Below are 16,386 nucleotides of genomic sequence, written 5' to 3' on the forward strand. Positions count from 1 at the left end.
ATCACCGCCATCCCCTTGCTGCAAACCGTACCACGGGACAGCGAGACCACCCAGGACATCCCACCACTTTGCCAGGGGCTGGGGTGAGCACCCAGCTTCCTAGGGGGGTCGGTGGCTGTCAGGAGCCAAAACCCAGTGGCGGGTGCAGGAGGCCAAGGGGCTTGCTCAGAGACGTCCTGCTTGTAAATAAAGCCTGCAGCAGTTCCCCACACATCAGTCCCACGTGATCGTGCACCAGAGGAGCACTGGGCAGCAGGCACGTCTTGCTGCTCTAGCTGCGTGTGTATTAACACAAGACAGGAAAACCTGACGGGATGGCTTACAAACTGCACGGTCCCAAATCTGGCTCACCTTCCCCGGGGGGGGGCAACTCCACCAAGGACTGAGGAGTCACATTGGCTGATGCCCAAGCTGAGCTTAGCACAAATACTGCTTAACTTTTCCTTGAGACATTAGTGATTCCAATAAATCCCCACATAACACCTTCATTAAGCGGGATTTACTGTAATATGCTATATACGCTTTATGCCTCACCTGCATAAACAGCCATGTTAATGCTATAAATTACTGCATTTGTATTAATGTATTGCAGGCACCTCAACCAAGGTGAAATGCTTAATGGCTTTCAGCATGCACCTGAACTGCAAGAAGTGTGTAGAGAGAGAGAAAAGCTTCTCTAGCAACTGATGCAGAGTGCACCAAGTGCTGTAAGCCTTGCAAAATTATTCTTCCAAAAATAAAAAATAAAAATAAAAAGTAGAAAAGATCTACCCCCATTCCCCCTCCCCCCCCCCCAAAGTTTTGCATATTGCAGCATTAGCGCTAGACTTCAAGGCTTGGTAACGGAAATTGGCTCTGATTTTCTGAGATATGCATTACATCATAGTCTTCTTTTAGGGCATTATGTCATTCCTGCTGAGACGCATTATCTCGGCTTGGCCCAGCATTAGCGATTTTTGCGGGCCTACTGCAGTGTTCCCAAAGCACTGCTGGGAACCACAGATTGAAATCTGAAGCGTTTATCTTTTACAAAGCTGAAAAAGAGGAAAGATGTTAACATCAGGCATCGCTGCCTTCCTTAACCCTCTCCTGACTCTGCTTCCTGCTGGAGCCTGAGTTTGATGTCTTTGAACACGCTGTACAAATACGGTAACCTTTAAAAGCTCACATTAGAGGGGGCATAATACAGTGTTCCTTCCCACTCTCCGAGAAGTGCCCTTGCAGCTGCCTGAATAACACCTCCCCGGTCTTTACAAGGTGTCAACATGAATCAGATTGTACCTACGTGCACGGACAAGCTGTATTCCACAGGCATGGTTAGAGCATACATTGAGAATAAAAAGGGAAGGCAATGAAAAGCTTTCTTTGACCCAACTCTTATTAAAATTTTTATTTAGTATCAAGCAACCCGGACATTCTATTTTTTAGTACACCCAGAGATCATGGCCACCTGACCAGATCCTCATATCCCGATCCTTTTGAGGGCACAAAAGCAGAATTCCAGGAGGCTTATGCTGGAGAGCAGCTTTTATGCAGGGAATTGAGCAGATATTATCTCTTCTGACTTCAACCATGAAATTAGCAACTCATTTTGTCTCAATGCATCCAGGGCAGGATTAGAGGCTGTGCCATGGAGGGAACAGACAGGTACTTACAGGATAAAGCAAGGATATTCCCAAAGCCCCTGAGAATACCAACTCCTCTCTCTCCACAAAAGCACAATTATAAAGAGGGGCTATGAGCAGTAAGAGGAAATGGGAAACATTCAACCATGACTAAATTACAATTCCCTTTCTTATTATAAACTAACGCTATTCATTGGAGGCCTTTATTTGTCTGCTCCATTTTTTATTTAAATTGTGTGTTTCGGTGAGTTGTCACATTTTGTTGCTTTAAGGCCCTCAGCTGCAGCCGAAGTGTGTTTTCTAGAAAGATTGCAGCAGCGACTCTTTCCATCATAAAGGGATGATGAGCAGCACAACCAGAACTCGGGAGGCAGGACATCATTCAGTCCTGCCAGGGATCGCTTTCCCAGTAGGACTCAGAGCTTTGCCTTTCCTTTCAGATCGCAGCACCTGAATAAAACAGAATTAAAGATGGGAATAAGTCCTCGTGTTTACTTGATGCCTGCTGTCCCCCTCCCAGACTCCATGTTTGCAAAGTGACTTTCTGGCCCTAGAAGCCACCCTCCACAGGCAGAGGTTTTACGGTTTGGGAGCCAAGTGCTGTTACTAGTTAATATTCCCAGAGAGGTGCATGTGGCAAGTCCCCATCCTGCTGGACTTCATAGTTGTGACAATGTTTTGCAGGTAACTCTCAATTAGATATAAAGCTGTCACCTACAGGCAGGAAAATCCAGACTGTTTTGTTAAAAAGCCGGTCACGAGAGGTGGAAAAATGTGTTTCCAGATATTTTCACCAAAAATGCACTCATGGGATTTTTGGTATAGATTCATTTCACTGGCAAAGGGTGATGATTTGCTGTAATAACCCACCCAAGGGAGGACAGTGGGTTACCCACCACCTGAAGCAGCAACAAAGCAGCCTGCAGATGGGTGGGATTGCTGGTTCCTGAGCCCTCTGAAAGGTCAGGGACTAACGGCAGATATAACATGCTGGGAGATGCTAGATTCACCAAGGTGAAATTCTACTACAGACTGGTACTTTATGGGTCCTGCATGGCTCTGGACGTTCAGCCACAATTCACTGGCAGAAGAGGATATATTGATCTGAGAGATCCACACTTCCGAAGGATGCTTTAGTTAAAGGACCACAGCAAAATGCACTTTAAATTCAGAGCAAGTAAATACAAATACTTTTGCTCCAGACCCTGAGGACTAGTAAACCTGCAGTCACGGCATTAAAAAATCACAGGAACAAACTCTGCTGCTAATCAGTGTGGCATAAATCTGGATTATCTCCTCAGACAAAGTAGCAGAGCTACTTTGGGTTTATGCAGGTTTATGCAGGTGACAGCATAATTTGGCCAATGGCACCCAGCAATGGATTTACATCAGACTGAGCTCATTCAGGGGGACCCGTGTAGGTTTTGTGCTGGAGACGGCATCCTCCAGGCTGTACAAGGAGGCCTCCTACTAGCAGAAGGTGCTGTATGATGGCTGGTGCCAAATGGCATCTCCCGGGCAGGATTATAGCTCCCCTTGTCCAGGGAGATGAAAGTAGGGATGCTATAAGCCACAGCTTCCCTGCAGACAGCAGGTCCCTCCTGGTCCCTGCAGGGTGGGTGCAGCTCCTCTGACTTAATCATAGAAACACAAGGTTGGAAAGAACCTACAAGATCATCTAGTCCAACCTCTGACTTCTCTTTGTCAGAGGGTGGCGGGCTCCACGCCCCTCAAGCATCCTGGAAGCAGACCCTGCATAAGCAGCACCCCTCAGCTGTAAGAAAGATGGTGAGGCCAAAGGTGAGCAATACCAGCTCCTACCAGAATTAGTTAAATTTCACTTCTTAAATATTCATTTGCCTCTGTCCTTTCCCTTCCGACATCCTGAGACATAATTTACAAAGGGATTCTTTTGATTTTAATTAACTTTAAACTCCTTTTTCTTTGCCCCTGTGGTGTAAAATCAGAAGCCTATTCCTGATTCCCCACTGAGTAGCTCTGGTTTTACAACTATGTAGCTCAACTGATTTTACTCTTCCCGGAGCTGCAAGTCTCACTGGTGAATTTATGTCAGAGGAAGACATGAGCCTGCTGCAGCCCCAGTGCAAACACCTTAACTCACAGGACTGCAGCTCACAGCTTTGACTCTGGATTAGGTAAGGAAGGAGTCTTTCTGTCAATGAGTGGATCTGTTAAATAGCAATATTTTAAAGAACATGGTCAAACTTGATAAGTTTCCAAGGAAAAAAAAATGGCAAAAGAATATCAAAGCTCATAATTTTTGTGGCTTTGACATGCAGAGATTTGTTTTACAATGCTGTACCATTTTCATCCGATGTTGAACGTCTCTACTCCTTATTTTGAAACACCGTTCTCCACTTTAAAGCTGATCCAAGTGCCCCCCTAAAAAGGGAAAAAGGGTTTGGAGAACGTTAACTAAAGCCAAAATGAAACTGAAATAGCTTTAAAAGGTCAGCCAGCATTTTGGCATTAATTCAGTAAAATTCTTCAAGCTCTCTTATTGCTTATTTGGTGGCTTTCCCACCATATTTGTTTTCGACTGTCCACACAATCACAAAGCCTGTTTTTCACCCAGCTATTCTGCACATGTCGTGGGCAAGCCAGACTGAAAACAGTGGGACACGATAAAAGCCCAAGCCCTTACTGTGAGCACCTGAACCTGCCCTTCATCCCAGAGCATTATACATTATCAGACCACTGGCACAAAAAACCATTTGTGGAGTGCCCCCAGCTGTTGGCTTCACACACAGCCCTCCAGCCATGCCCTCAGCTGCAAGGAACCAGTGTTTTTGTTCATCTCCCATCACTGCAGATCATTTATAGAGAACATCTGCCTTGCATTTTATTCACATGACAAACAACATGGGTCTGATAAAAGCCCATAGTAGCTGTTCTGTTGTCCTCGGCCAGCTTTGCATGAGGTTGATCTTGAAGAGCAGGCTTTCATCTGCCCGCTGCAGTGTTACTGGAGATGGGAGATTTTAGAGTGGGCTGAGAGTGTGTGTGAGCAAAGTAGATTTTGTTTTCAAAGTGTACCTGTAATGGACTACATCTGTCACTCTTTTTACAGCCTTGTAACTTAAAGGCTTTTAACTTTCAGACTATTGAGAAAAATTCACTTCAGCTGAACACTAACGCAGTCCAGCATCCAGAGTGAGCTCTCAGACCCTGGTACAAGGCTCTGCTCTCCGCTCAGTGCAACTGGAGCAACTGGACAAGGATGTGCTGGTATTTCTGGAGGCAGGAGTTTCTGCAATATTATATTTCACTGTAATAGTTACCCTTCACTAGACAAGTGCTCCATGTTGCATCAGCATGCCACCATTAAGGGGTGGGTAGGCAGGGCTGCAGGAGGTGGTGAATTTGGGTGATTCCTGGAGTGACAACACTTGGAAATTAGCAATGCAACGTCTCTATGGTGGAAACCTTGCTTTTCATTACAAATTCACCATCACCAAGATATAACAAGAAACACCCATTTATGCTCAGTGGCAAAATGTGGGAAATACCCTCCCCTTTCCCTGCCTGCATTACAGAGAATTGCAAGGACATGTTGGATTGTACTGCAAATAGGTGCCAGAAAGGACAGGCTCACACCTGAGAGACCAGAGAGTTGGGGGCATTCTAATGATGTGTGGAAATAGCTACCAGAGATATCTGAACTCTGCTGCTGCCAGGAAATCCATGACCTCAACAGCCAACCAGCGCTTCATATGCACAGTCCTCCTGGGGCTGCAGCAGAGCGTGAGCAGAAGGAGCATGTCCCACATCCTCAGCCAAGAGTGCTAGATTTGAAGCAGGTGCTGGGACCTTGGGGTGACACGTCAGCTTTTGAAGCTCTGCCTGCAGTGGCCTTGCCCTTGTACCCAGGGCTCATACTGCTGCCCCAGAGGCTACTGAAATGCCAGCAGGTCAGGCACTTGCTGCATTGCCCTGAGGCCCAAGGGGCTGGGCAGTGCTCCCGTGCACTGGCCAGCCATACTCAGATCTCTATTGCATGTACAGAAATGAATTTCTAAAGTGGTGGAGAGGCCAAAATACCACATTAGGGCTCTTGTCCTCTTGCTGGCTGGATTGCCTTCTCCTTCCAAGCCACCTTGCAAAGTCTGAGAGGGGCCCCTCTGCATTCTTCCCTTCTGTAGAGCTGAAAACCTGCCCACCCTCACTCTAGCACTTTAAAAGGAGAGGCACCAGGAGCATGTCTCAGCCACAGGGAAGTCTCCTGGGTGCAGCAGCACAGAGACATTGCTCTTGGGAAGGAGCAACTTCTTTCAGCCATGAAACAAAGATCAAGACCCATCTATAAAAGTCAGTGCAAGCAAGAGACACCTGTAACAGTTTGCAAATCGTTGCTGGGAATGCAGCTGACGTCTGGAGCTCTGCTCCTCAAGCACAGGCAGCAGCTGTCAAAGGGGGGACAGAATAAGGGGTTTTCCCCAATTTCCCTCCTTTTCTTTGCTCTCCCAGCAGAGCTGCAGGCTAACTGTATGGGAGCAGAGTGAGCTCAGCTGACAGTGTTAGAAATGAACTCAGTGAGGTGAAAAGATCATTTTTCTCTCCTGACATTTTCAAATACTTAGTCGCTTAATTATCTGTTACCAGAATGTCTCCCTATAAGCACCAGCAATTTCACCCATTAGCAATTAGTGAGAACAGTTATTCTGCTGAACTTTGTGCAGTTGAATAAACAGATTAATGCCCATCCCTCTGATTATGACTACATGGGGCAGATTCCCAGTTGGAGCAAGCTGACTTAGCATTATTCACATTAACATTTTACTTGTATATTTTAAAAGCATTTTGAAAAGCATATATATTTTTTTTTCTTCAAGAAGAATGACTTTATCTCCTCCTATTTGGGTAAGCTAGTAACCATATGCTCTTTTGTCATGCAAAAAAATCAGCAGTGATCCAGCGAACAGATAAACTTCTGCCTTGCACATATTCTGGCTACAGACATACAGTTTTATAGAGAGCAGCCTGTAAATATCTTCTGAAATATGCCAGATTTTAGTGAGCTTTAATGAAATAGCCTTCACATTACATCTTCTGGCTCCTAAATATCGTAACAATTTTAAAGAGGATAACTTCTAATGAAGTTAGACAGCAAGTAATAATTACACTGGACAGGTAAAATTGTCAGTGGAGGACTCACATCACAAATGTGATACTGTAATTAGATACATTTTGTCATCTGCAAAAACATACCTATGTCACTCCAAAAACTAAACCATCAGTTTCTGTCTTTCAAAGTCTGTAATACAGCAAATTCAGCATTTGTAAGTTAGCTGTTTCTGTATAAAAATCAAGAACAGTAAGAGACTAAAGAAGAGGTCTGGCAATCTTTAAAAGAAAAGAAGCATTCTTTAGAAACATCTACAGAAGAGAAAAAAAATCAGAGAAAAGTCCCCTTTTCTGTGTTTCTTTGTGTTCTCCCTTGCAGTTTTGATGATCCATTTATAATCATGTCCCTGAGAACTTATCTCTGCATTTTAAAGCTGTTTCAACTTTATAAAATGTGCACGATTTCTACCATTAATTCACAAGGTTTTCTTTAGTAAGAACTGCATGCTAGTTACAGGAACCGTGCCTTTTTTCTTTTTTTTTTTTTTTTTTTTAAAAAAAAGTCCTTCAGGCTGCTGCAGAAAGCTCTATGCGGTTTTGATGAGAGTTGGGACCTAGAGACCAGCAGCATCTGTGCTCATGTCTGTACCTACAGCACAGCTCTCCTCTGCCATCGCCTGTCAGGCAGCACAGAAGAGACCTAAAATGCATGAGCCAGCATGGCTCCAGCAGAGAAACGCGAGATACCTGATCGGGTATCCGACAGCCCGGGCTGCAAGCCCGCCTGGCCCAGCTCAGAGCCCCCAGGCATCCGAGGGCACCCAGACACGGGGACAAGGCTGTGCCCAGACCGGGGTGCACATGGGGCACGCGTGATGGCCCTGCCGAGCACTCGTGCCCTGCTGCCCTGGTGGTCATGAGGGTCCAGCACCCACCTCCACGTCCAGGCTGTGTCACCTCTGTGGCAGGAGACAGTGAGGGCAAATGGAGGTTTCACAGCTGAATTTAGGTGCCTAAAGAAGCTGATAATATTCTCCACCATCCCCTCCCTGGTGTGCTAAATGCCAGGTGGAAACCCACCCTGGTCCCTTTGGGGCAATTGGTGCAGGAGGCCAGCCTCCACTGAGGGGCAGCTTCTCCTTCAAGCACAGAAGGGAAAAAGCCAGGGGGGCTGTGGGCTCACAGAGGGTGAAATTCAAAGTCTGGTGACGCCTCAAGAAGCAAGCAGCCCCATCAAACCACTACAGAAAGCCTCAGTACACCAGGGCCCTTGTTGAGCCCTGGCCTGGCAGCTCCCAGCACACCCTAAGGAGCCCAGTTTGGCTGGGGCCTCCTCTCAGAGCATGGTTCAGCCACCTCCAGGCAGGATGCTGGTACCGTTAATAGCCACGAACTGGAGAATGAGGATTTTCGTGTACAAGGTCATATGATTTTAACCCTTGGATCTGGGAATCGTTCACTGTGTGCTGTGCCTCTCCTCAGCATTGGCACTAAGGTAGGTGTAACACAGGTATAATATTAAAGCAAATAACACCCTTCCATGAATGAAAACTGTTAGCAGAAAGCCTAAATCTCTTCACTTGGCTGCAAAGAGCAGTGTATGGGCACAGTGGGCTTATTTATTTATGAGAAAAGTCACCTTTTTCCAGAGGGATGTGCAAGGTCAGGCACAGAAACATCAGCTCAGGGTGGAGGGAAGGAAGGAGACCATCCACTCTCCCTGAGCCAGGAAGGACACACGGGGGCAGGACACAGCTATTCAGGAATTTGGCCTTCTGAGGACCAGGGGCTTGTAAACCATTTGTTCTGTAACAGGCTCATCTCTCAACCCAGAGGAGCCCATGTGACAGGCTCATAAAAGTGATCCTTACCTTCACTCTGCACGCAGGGACATATCACAGCTGAGAAGAAAACATAGCCTCCACATAAGCAGCATCTTACAGAAAAGGTAAGTGGCTCGAAGTGTACTGTAGTGGCAAAAAGAGGGGATACCCTCATGGCAGCACAGCTTCTCTTTACCAAGCACCCTCATTCCACCAGAAGAAGAGCAAGCAGCTCCCTGTGGAGAATGGCATCTTCACATGCAACGAGCTGAGGTGCAGGGGAAATCCCACAGCCTTGTGTGGACCCCAGAGACCAGGAATGCACCCAGCAGCTTGCATTGCCCCAGGACGTACCCATCCTGAAGCAGTGAATTTCACATCTTCAACTTCCTGCTCCACAGATATAGTGATGGCTCACCAGGGCCATACAGATATTCTGGATTTTGACCTGACAGATGTTATTGCTTTAAGCTATCTTTCTGTATCAGCTTGTTCAAAACATACTAACAAACACCAGTTTCCTGAGGTAGTCCTTTAAATAGCTTTTCCCAGTTGTGTCTATTCTCTCTACTATCATTAATGTTTGGGTTGTTTCTAGCTTGGATTCTCTGGGAAGAGGTTTGTAAAGCAAAAGCATATCTTTGTTGTGCTCCAGCTGCAAGGTCTAGTTGAAGGCAACATGCACCACCCACAGCAGCCAGAGTTGGGGTTATTCAACAGCGCTTCAAGGGCCTCATCTGCTGTCAACTGATGGGGTTGCCCTTGCAGTTCAGGACATGTGAACCTTGGCAACAAATGCCAGCAAAGGGGAAAGGGAATAGCCAACAGGCTATGGCTTTCTCACAGCTATTTCTGCAATGTGTCATTTAAGTTAAATGGCCGCCTGGTTCTTTTCCCCATTCAATCTGAAATGCTTCCCCACAGTGCTGACGAGATGACATTTCTGGAAGCATCGTGTTTCAGCAGCTCTAAACTTAACGAATGAGTAAGACATGAGACATATGCTCAGAACAAATTTAGGTAAATTTGGGGAAAACCTGTCCCTGTGGGAATGTCCCTTTCCTCACTGTATCCGCTACAGCATGCCCTAAGTTGGTTTGAATTCCTCCAAGCCTTGAAGCTGATTGTGTCTTTCTTCCTGGCCACCACCGCAGTGTTCCTGGACAGGCAAGGATTGTGTGCAGCACATACCACGCGTTGTGCATAGCTCTTGTTCCCAGTGTTTCACTGGGATACGTTGACTCCAGCCACAGCTCAGCCATGGGGCCCTGCACCTTCTGCCCAAACTGGGCTGTCCCATGGGCTAAGGAGATCCCCATGCAGATGCAGAGGCCATGCAGGAATGTCTTGCAGACCCCCTAGCAAGGCTTACCCACCCACCATGTACAAAGTAACAGCATCAGGCCTTGCTTAGCTTAGGGTGGCAAAGGCAAAGAAATATAACCTAGGGCACCCACAGCTTCACAGATACTGCCCTGAGAAATAGCCAAAAACTGTGCTCAACTGTCAGGAACAACCTGCTGAGCTTTTTGAAGGCTGAGCAGACATTCCTCTCCCTCGAGGTCAGTGTATGTCAGTGCCCACTCCTCACCTGGGGCAGCTGCAGTTGGGTTTGGTGCTTCCCAGCACAGCGCATGGCATACATCTCTGATGGAGAGAGTAAAGGAATTGGGGGAGCATCATGAGCTAGAGCATACAGGTGGCAGTTTGTATACTGTCTGCTTTTGCTTTTTTATTCAGCTAAGGTGGTGGAAATCACTTAATGATCAGGATGTTCAAGGGCTGATGGCAGCCAGGGAATATTTAGTAAACAATGGAACTGACACCAGTTAACTTGCCTCCCAAATATTTGCTAGTGCACTGAAATCCAGTGGAAGACAACAGAAGTAAAGTGAAATGGCAAATTAAGCATTTAATTTGCCATTAAAAACAACAACAACAACAAAAAGCTCAGGGTGGTGAAGCAATTGCAGTCAAATGAACACACACACACAGACATGCACAAAAGGTACACGTTACCAGGCATGTCTGTATCAGCCATTCTGCACAGGGGACTGCAGGCACCTGCAGACATGTCCATTGAGTAATCCCAGGAGACAATGAACAATGTTGTTAGCATTTCTTTTTGCAAATAAAAGGGATACCCATTAAATATTTTAGTGTATTTGGTAGCAGCATTTTCAACATTCTCCACAATTTACATACAATAAATTAAAAATAAAACACAAACTCTTTTTTCTTAGTTTGTGTTACCTAGCTGTTCATTATCCTGGAGACTGAATTTACCTTAAAATCCGTTCCAAAATATAATTTTTTGTTTTGTTGTTTTTCCATGAATATAGAAGTCATTGCTCAAAGAGCAATTCTGTGCAACTTTAGCACATTGCTAAAAAGATGCTGACAGTGTCAAGATACTGAAGATAAGGGCTGTATAAATGATTTCAGGGCTGGAAGAGAGGTACAGGGAAAGACTTCAGAAGTTTGATTTGCACAGTTTAGCAAAGCAACACTCATGTGGCTTCTTTAGGCAGTGAAAATGCTGAGTCCTAGAGGCGCTTTTAAGTTCAAGGAGAAATGCTCTGGCAAAACTAGCAGGTGGAAATTTAAGAAGGAAATGCAACTAAGGAACAGGTAGCCATTTTTAAACAGGATGCATGGCAGCTTTTGAGCAAACAACCAAGGAAAGTGACAGCTTCTACTAACCAAAAGCATGTGACTTTAAAGAAAGTTTAGTTTTGTCTAGCAAAGTTAGAACATGTGAATTGTAATCAATGTCCTTCAGCATAGAGGAAATACAAAAGTCTGGAGGAAATTGTTTTCTCCTGCTTTAGCTTTGGTGATTATAAAGTGTCTATTCTGCAGATGTGAAAACAAATTCAGAACTACCACCCTGATATCTTATGCTCACTGCAAAGCCCTGAGAAAAATCATCCAGTAACGCCTCTGACACACTGAAAATCATCATGTTTTGCACAAGAAACGAAAGCAGATAATTTTGTAAAGGTCAAATTCTCATATCTGAATGCCACAGGCAGCCTCATCTGCTCATCTTACTTAATATAAGAAATTAATAAAACCATTACCTCACCAAGCCTACTCTGGACAGATGGTTATCTTGCTAAATAGATGGCTTAACACAGTAGATCGGCTTCGTGCTGAGACAGGAGTGCAGAACACTTTTGATCTGCTGTCTAGAAGCTGCTGTGACCACTTTCCCTCCCTTCTAGGAACAGCAGGGATTTTTTGTTCAGACAGGTAATGATGGAAAAGATTGTCCAACAAAAGCAGGCACTTGGTTTATGAATAACACGGGCATTAGCTATTTCTGCAGCAAAACTTAGAAGCCATCACACCAAATCTGTGATTTAGGACAACCAAGAGGAGATGTACTTTGTTTATTTGTTTTTATAGTACTTCAGTGATCACAGAAAAATTCAGTTGCAAGTATTTCCTGATGCTGCTCCTTGGAACTATTATTTTTAGCCTGTATAACTCCTCTCCAACCCCGGAATTTTTGGCAATGCAAAGCAGTAGCTAGGCCAGGAGTTAATGATTATGAGATAAGCATTTATCTCACTTGGTGCCATGTCGGCTTGTTCTACTTTCAAATATTATTTGCTCTTATGCATGCTGTTCTTCTGCCAAAGCTGAAGACAAATTATTATTCTTTTTCCAAGAAAGAAAGCACTGACTGGATTCCAATTAACTGTGTGGGTTTTAAGTACAATCTTTTTATTGCTCCTTTTTTTTTTCCCATTTATCACTATCACATACTTGTCATCTGTTACTCTGTACCCTTCCAACTCTTTTCTCATATCTGAAGATACACTTGTAGTAAGGGCATTTGAGCAAAAACTGAGTTTTCAAGTTCTCATCTGAAAAGACAGGGAAGGGTCCCAGGGGCTTTATCAGTTTTCTAGCATGCTTATGCATGCTCCAGAAATGTCCCAATTACAAACATTTACTAAGTAGTTTTCTCCTGCACTGTACCCTGCATTACTTTTGCCCTTAGATTTCATTTTTGTTCTGCAGGATGGAGCCCCAGGTTACTATCAGGCAGCCAGAGCCATTTACTGTTTCCAGAGTGTTGCTCTTTGCTGTGCAGTTGAAGATAGCAACAGCATGAAGACCCAAGAAAAGAGCAACAACCTCTGTTTGTTTTATTATTTATCTAGGAATTGTTTTTCCACGGGTTTTCTTTTCAGTGTAAATGGATGGATTTGAGGATGAAAATGGAAGGTATTTCTCTCTACAGAGCAGGTTCCACTCTAGAAATTTTTTTCTGTCTAAAGAAATTGGCCACAGAGCTATCAGCCACTGTCATGCATAAGTCATTATAAGGAGAAGCAATAAACAGGCAGTATATCACATCCTATGTCCTTCTTGTATTTACTACTTGCTAACTGATAACTGGAGTTCAGGTAAAACTCAAAAGCTGACACACTGGAATTACTAAATTCTTTAATATCCTGAACATAGAGTAAGAAATGTAGAATACAGGGAGGTCCCCCCACCCCAGGAAGATATTAATCTGTAAATCCAGTAAAAACACTACATTGCTCAGAGTATCCTCACACTCTCGCTTTCCTGATCAATGCTTTCCATAAATGAGGTCTGCTTCTGCCCACATTTCTCTGGTCCATAGCTTATATTTTTCTCATTTCATTGGTCTACAGTTTCTGTAAATTTAATTCTGCATTCTGGTCTACTTCTTGTTTTGCCTTACTTTTCTACTGACCACATGAAGATATTTTTAAAATTAAAAAATAAATTTTGTTATAACTAATAACCACTGAATGATTCATGCTTCTTTATTTTAAAGCTTTTTTTTTTTTTTTTTTTTGCAGTTGTTTACTAATTAGTCTAACTGGTGTACCTGTGAGATGAATTTCTTTTTTATTTTCCTTTTTCCCTTGATATTTGACTTTTTCTGAGGACTAAACTGAGCAGTAGTTTATGGTTTCAGGTTTTCAGTAACTAATGATTTTCATCAATTCCACCAACCCCAAACACATATTGGCTAAAACTTCTCTGGCATATTTTTGCTCTTTGGTCATGAGGTAACAGGAAACAGAAGAAAAAGTTCTGCTGGTGACTCAGTTCGTTATGGATTTATCAAATTGCAGTACCTAAGGCACATAGAAAAATGCAGCATTAAATTAACTGTTGTGATTCACAAACGGGCATTCCTCAAAAACTTAAGTAGATATTTAGCTTCATACTTGAGGCTGTGAATCCAGGAATCCATGTTTATGTCTTTTCAAAATTGGACTATAAATAGGATGTGCTTTGAATTTTGTATCAAGATGGATTCAGAGTAAGAAATAAATGGTAACATTTCTAGCAATGAATGCCAAACATTCAAAAACTACAGCAGATAAGACCATTTTAGCAAGAAAGGCTATCTGCTAAAATGATAGGCCCTAAAAGTCATTTTTTTCCTTTTTAATTTTCTATGAAAAAAATAGCAATAAGGCCAAGGAAATAATGTAAACTGATATAAGATCTGCTTTAACCAGTTTTGTGCCTCGAGGTATATAATCAAGACTGAAAAATGCACCATAAAACTTCAGCGAGAGCATCAGAAATAATCACATCTCACTGCTTCTTCAGCCCCTCTTGTTTTTATTGGTGTGATGATGTCTAACATAAGAAAATCAGTTGGATAGAAATGTTTCAGCTTATTCCTACTCCTTAGAAATAAATAAAAGCTTCTAGGCTGCTAGCAAGCTGCCAGCTGTACCTGGAGCCATGCAAGTGTATGCTGCCCTCCTTTTATTAAATAAACTTTGGGATGAGGAGATGAGTCAGGATGTTGAAGGCTTCCTTAAATCCCAGCAAAGACATAGATCTGTGAGTGGTGAAAGGAAAACTGCCTGTACTGACAATGCACATTTCACCCAAACCTGCAGTAATGCCTTCAGCAGTGTTTTTGTGTCTGTGCAGCAAGGCATCCCTCTGCCTGCAGCAGCACACAAGCACAGTGCAAACATGTGCTTGCAGCAGTATTTATTAACTGTCAGCCTGCAAAAATATGTTTGAGCTAACAGTGCAGGATCCAAAACACCCAACCTGCTGGCCCGTGATATTCAGGTGCCTAACACAGCACTGTCTGAATGTAAACACCTGTGCTCAGTAGAGATCAGCATGGCTTTTTCAAGCACTACTGGGTGCAGAACAGGGTATGTTGCTTTCAAGGCATCGGGGAGTTTTGGGAGGGTTCAGAGCCCATTCAGGACTGCCTCCCAAGGACTGAGGAGCATAGCATCACCACAAGCATGTAAACTCCAGCCATCTGAGCCTCACATGAAGGTGTATTAGTGTATTAGTGATGGTACACCGAAGGCATGCACAGTGTCATGTTCTGATTCAAACTGGCTCTAACATTTCTCTGATATATATATATGCTGAGGAGCTTTCTAGGTAGACATTCTTGACATTCTCTTTCTAAAAAACCTCCTTGTAATGTCAGATGATCCTTGCAGTTCCTCCAGGGGCAACCAACTGCTCCAAGAGGGAGGCTCTGCTATGTCTGTCGGTGGCTGGAAAGCTGGCACAGACACAGTGGACAGTGACCACTCACGATGGACAGTGACCACTCACGATGCCAGCTGGTGGACTTCTGCAGTTTCTTCCCAAAAGTTCCTCTCCTTCTGCACTGTGCTTCTAATCTGCAGTGGCCGCAGCCCGAGGCAAGAGAAGGTGACTGCACTGACAGCACAGGACAAAGCACATGGACATCAGTACTGCAACTCCGCCGGCCCTGAATCACCCTGGGATCCAGCTCCGAGCAGAGCATCCATTCCTCATGCCTGAATCTGCACAGGATGTGCAGGACGACTCGGGAGTTTGGCCAATACTGTTAGTGCAGCCATCTGTTAACAGACCTCCTACTTCCATGAAATGTGCAGGAACCTCCCTCTTGACCTCTCGCAAATTTGATTTAAATTGACAGAGTTCAAAAGTCACCAAAGTGACAGACGGAGGCTGAGGCTGCATAAGCACCATCTCCCCAGGAAAGCAGGGTAAACAACAGAGAAATGAGACAAAGAGAGAGGGAGGAGAATGGTTGTGCTAGAACATTATAGATCAAATTTATGCAAAAAGTCTAGTGACCATCCAGCTCAATAGCACGGGTGAACATTAATCATCTGGCAGTAAAGGGATTCTGACTTCTATGATCCAGAAAAAAAAAAAAAAGTTTTTTAGATATCCTGAAAACCCAAATTGTACCCTGAAAAAATCATATCTGACATCAACTCTGAGACAATAAAATGGAGAAAACAATACCATGGTTAAAGGAAAAAAAAAAAAGGCAAACATAGCTCAGCTTCTAAAATAAACTTGGGCTGCTTCTGAAGTCTCTTTCCATTTCCCAGACCTAGAAATGAACAGAAGGAAAAATATGCAAACTCTAAGGGAACATTTATTTTAAAAATTGTCTGACTATTTGCTGGAACATCAGAGAACTGAATAGCTAAATACCGTGTGTCAACCAAAAAAGGAAATGACAAATGAACCAAAACTATTTTTGGTGTAACTATATATATAAACAACAATAAAACCAAAAACCTGTAATATCAAAAATAGAGTTTATTGTGTTTTACCTTCTGACACCAATCATGAAAGCAGTGCTATTTCCTAACTGTTTAGTTAGCCCCACCTGCCACGTAAGTAGGCGACAGATCTAGCTGCAACCATTACACCCCATTGTCTGGGAAGGATTCTTGCCACTGTACTCTGCAGAAAAACAAAAACAAAAACAGTGGTAAAAGAAATACTGAAAAGTGGTGCTGAGGTTCAAAAAATAAGCATAATTATCTAGTACACTCTGTCTCAGCAATCAGATATTT

At 43.8% G+C, this 16,386-nt stretch overlaps 1 long non-coding RNA gene across 1 annotated transcript in view; it reads right to left on the minus strand.

Annotated features, from left to right (window-relative positions):
• Nucleotides 1-1,122: 1,122 nt before the first annotated feature.
• LOC308185198 overlaps nt 1,123-16,386 on the minus strand; it is a 68,005-nt gene continuing 52,741 nt past the window's right edge. Inside the window, exons 8-9 of the long non-coding RNA XR_013943185.1 lie at nt 11,617-16,273; nt 1,123-2,075 (exon numbers count right to left, since the gene is read on the minus strand). This is a non-coding gene — a long non-coding RNA (uncharacterized lncRNA). The remainder of the gene's footprint in view (nt 2,076-11,616; nt 16,274-16,386) is intronic.

This window comes from Anser brachyrhynchus, assembly GCF_964034855.1.
Source record: "Anser brachyrhynchus genome assembly, chromosome: Z".
Lineage (NCBI taxonomy): Eukaryota > Metazoa > Chordata > Aves > Anseriformes > Anatidae > Anser > Anser brachyrhynchus.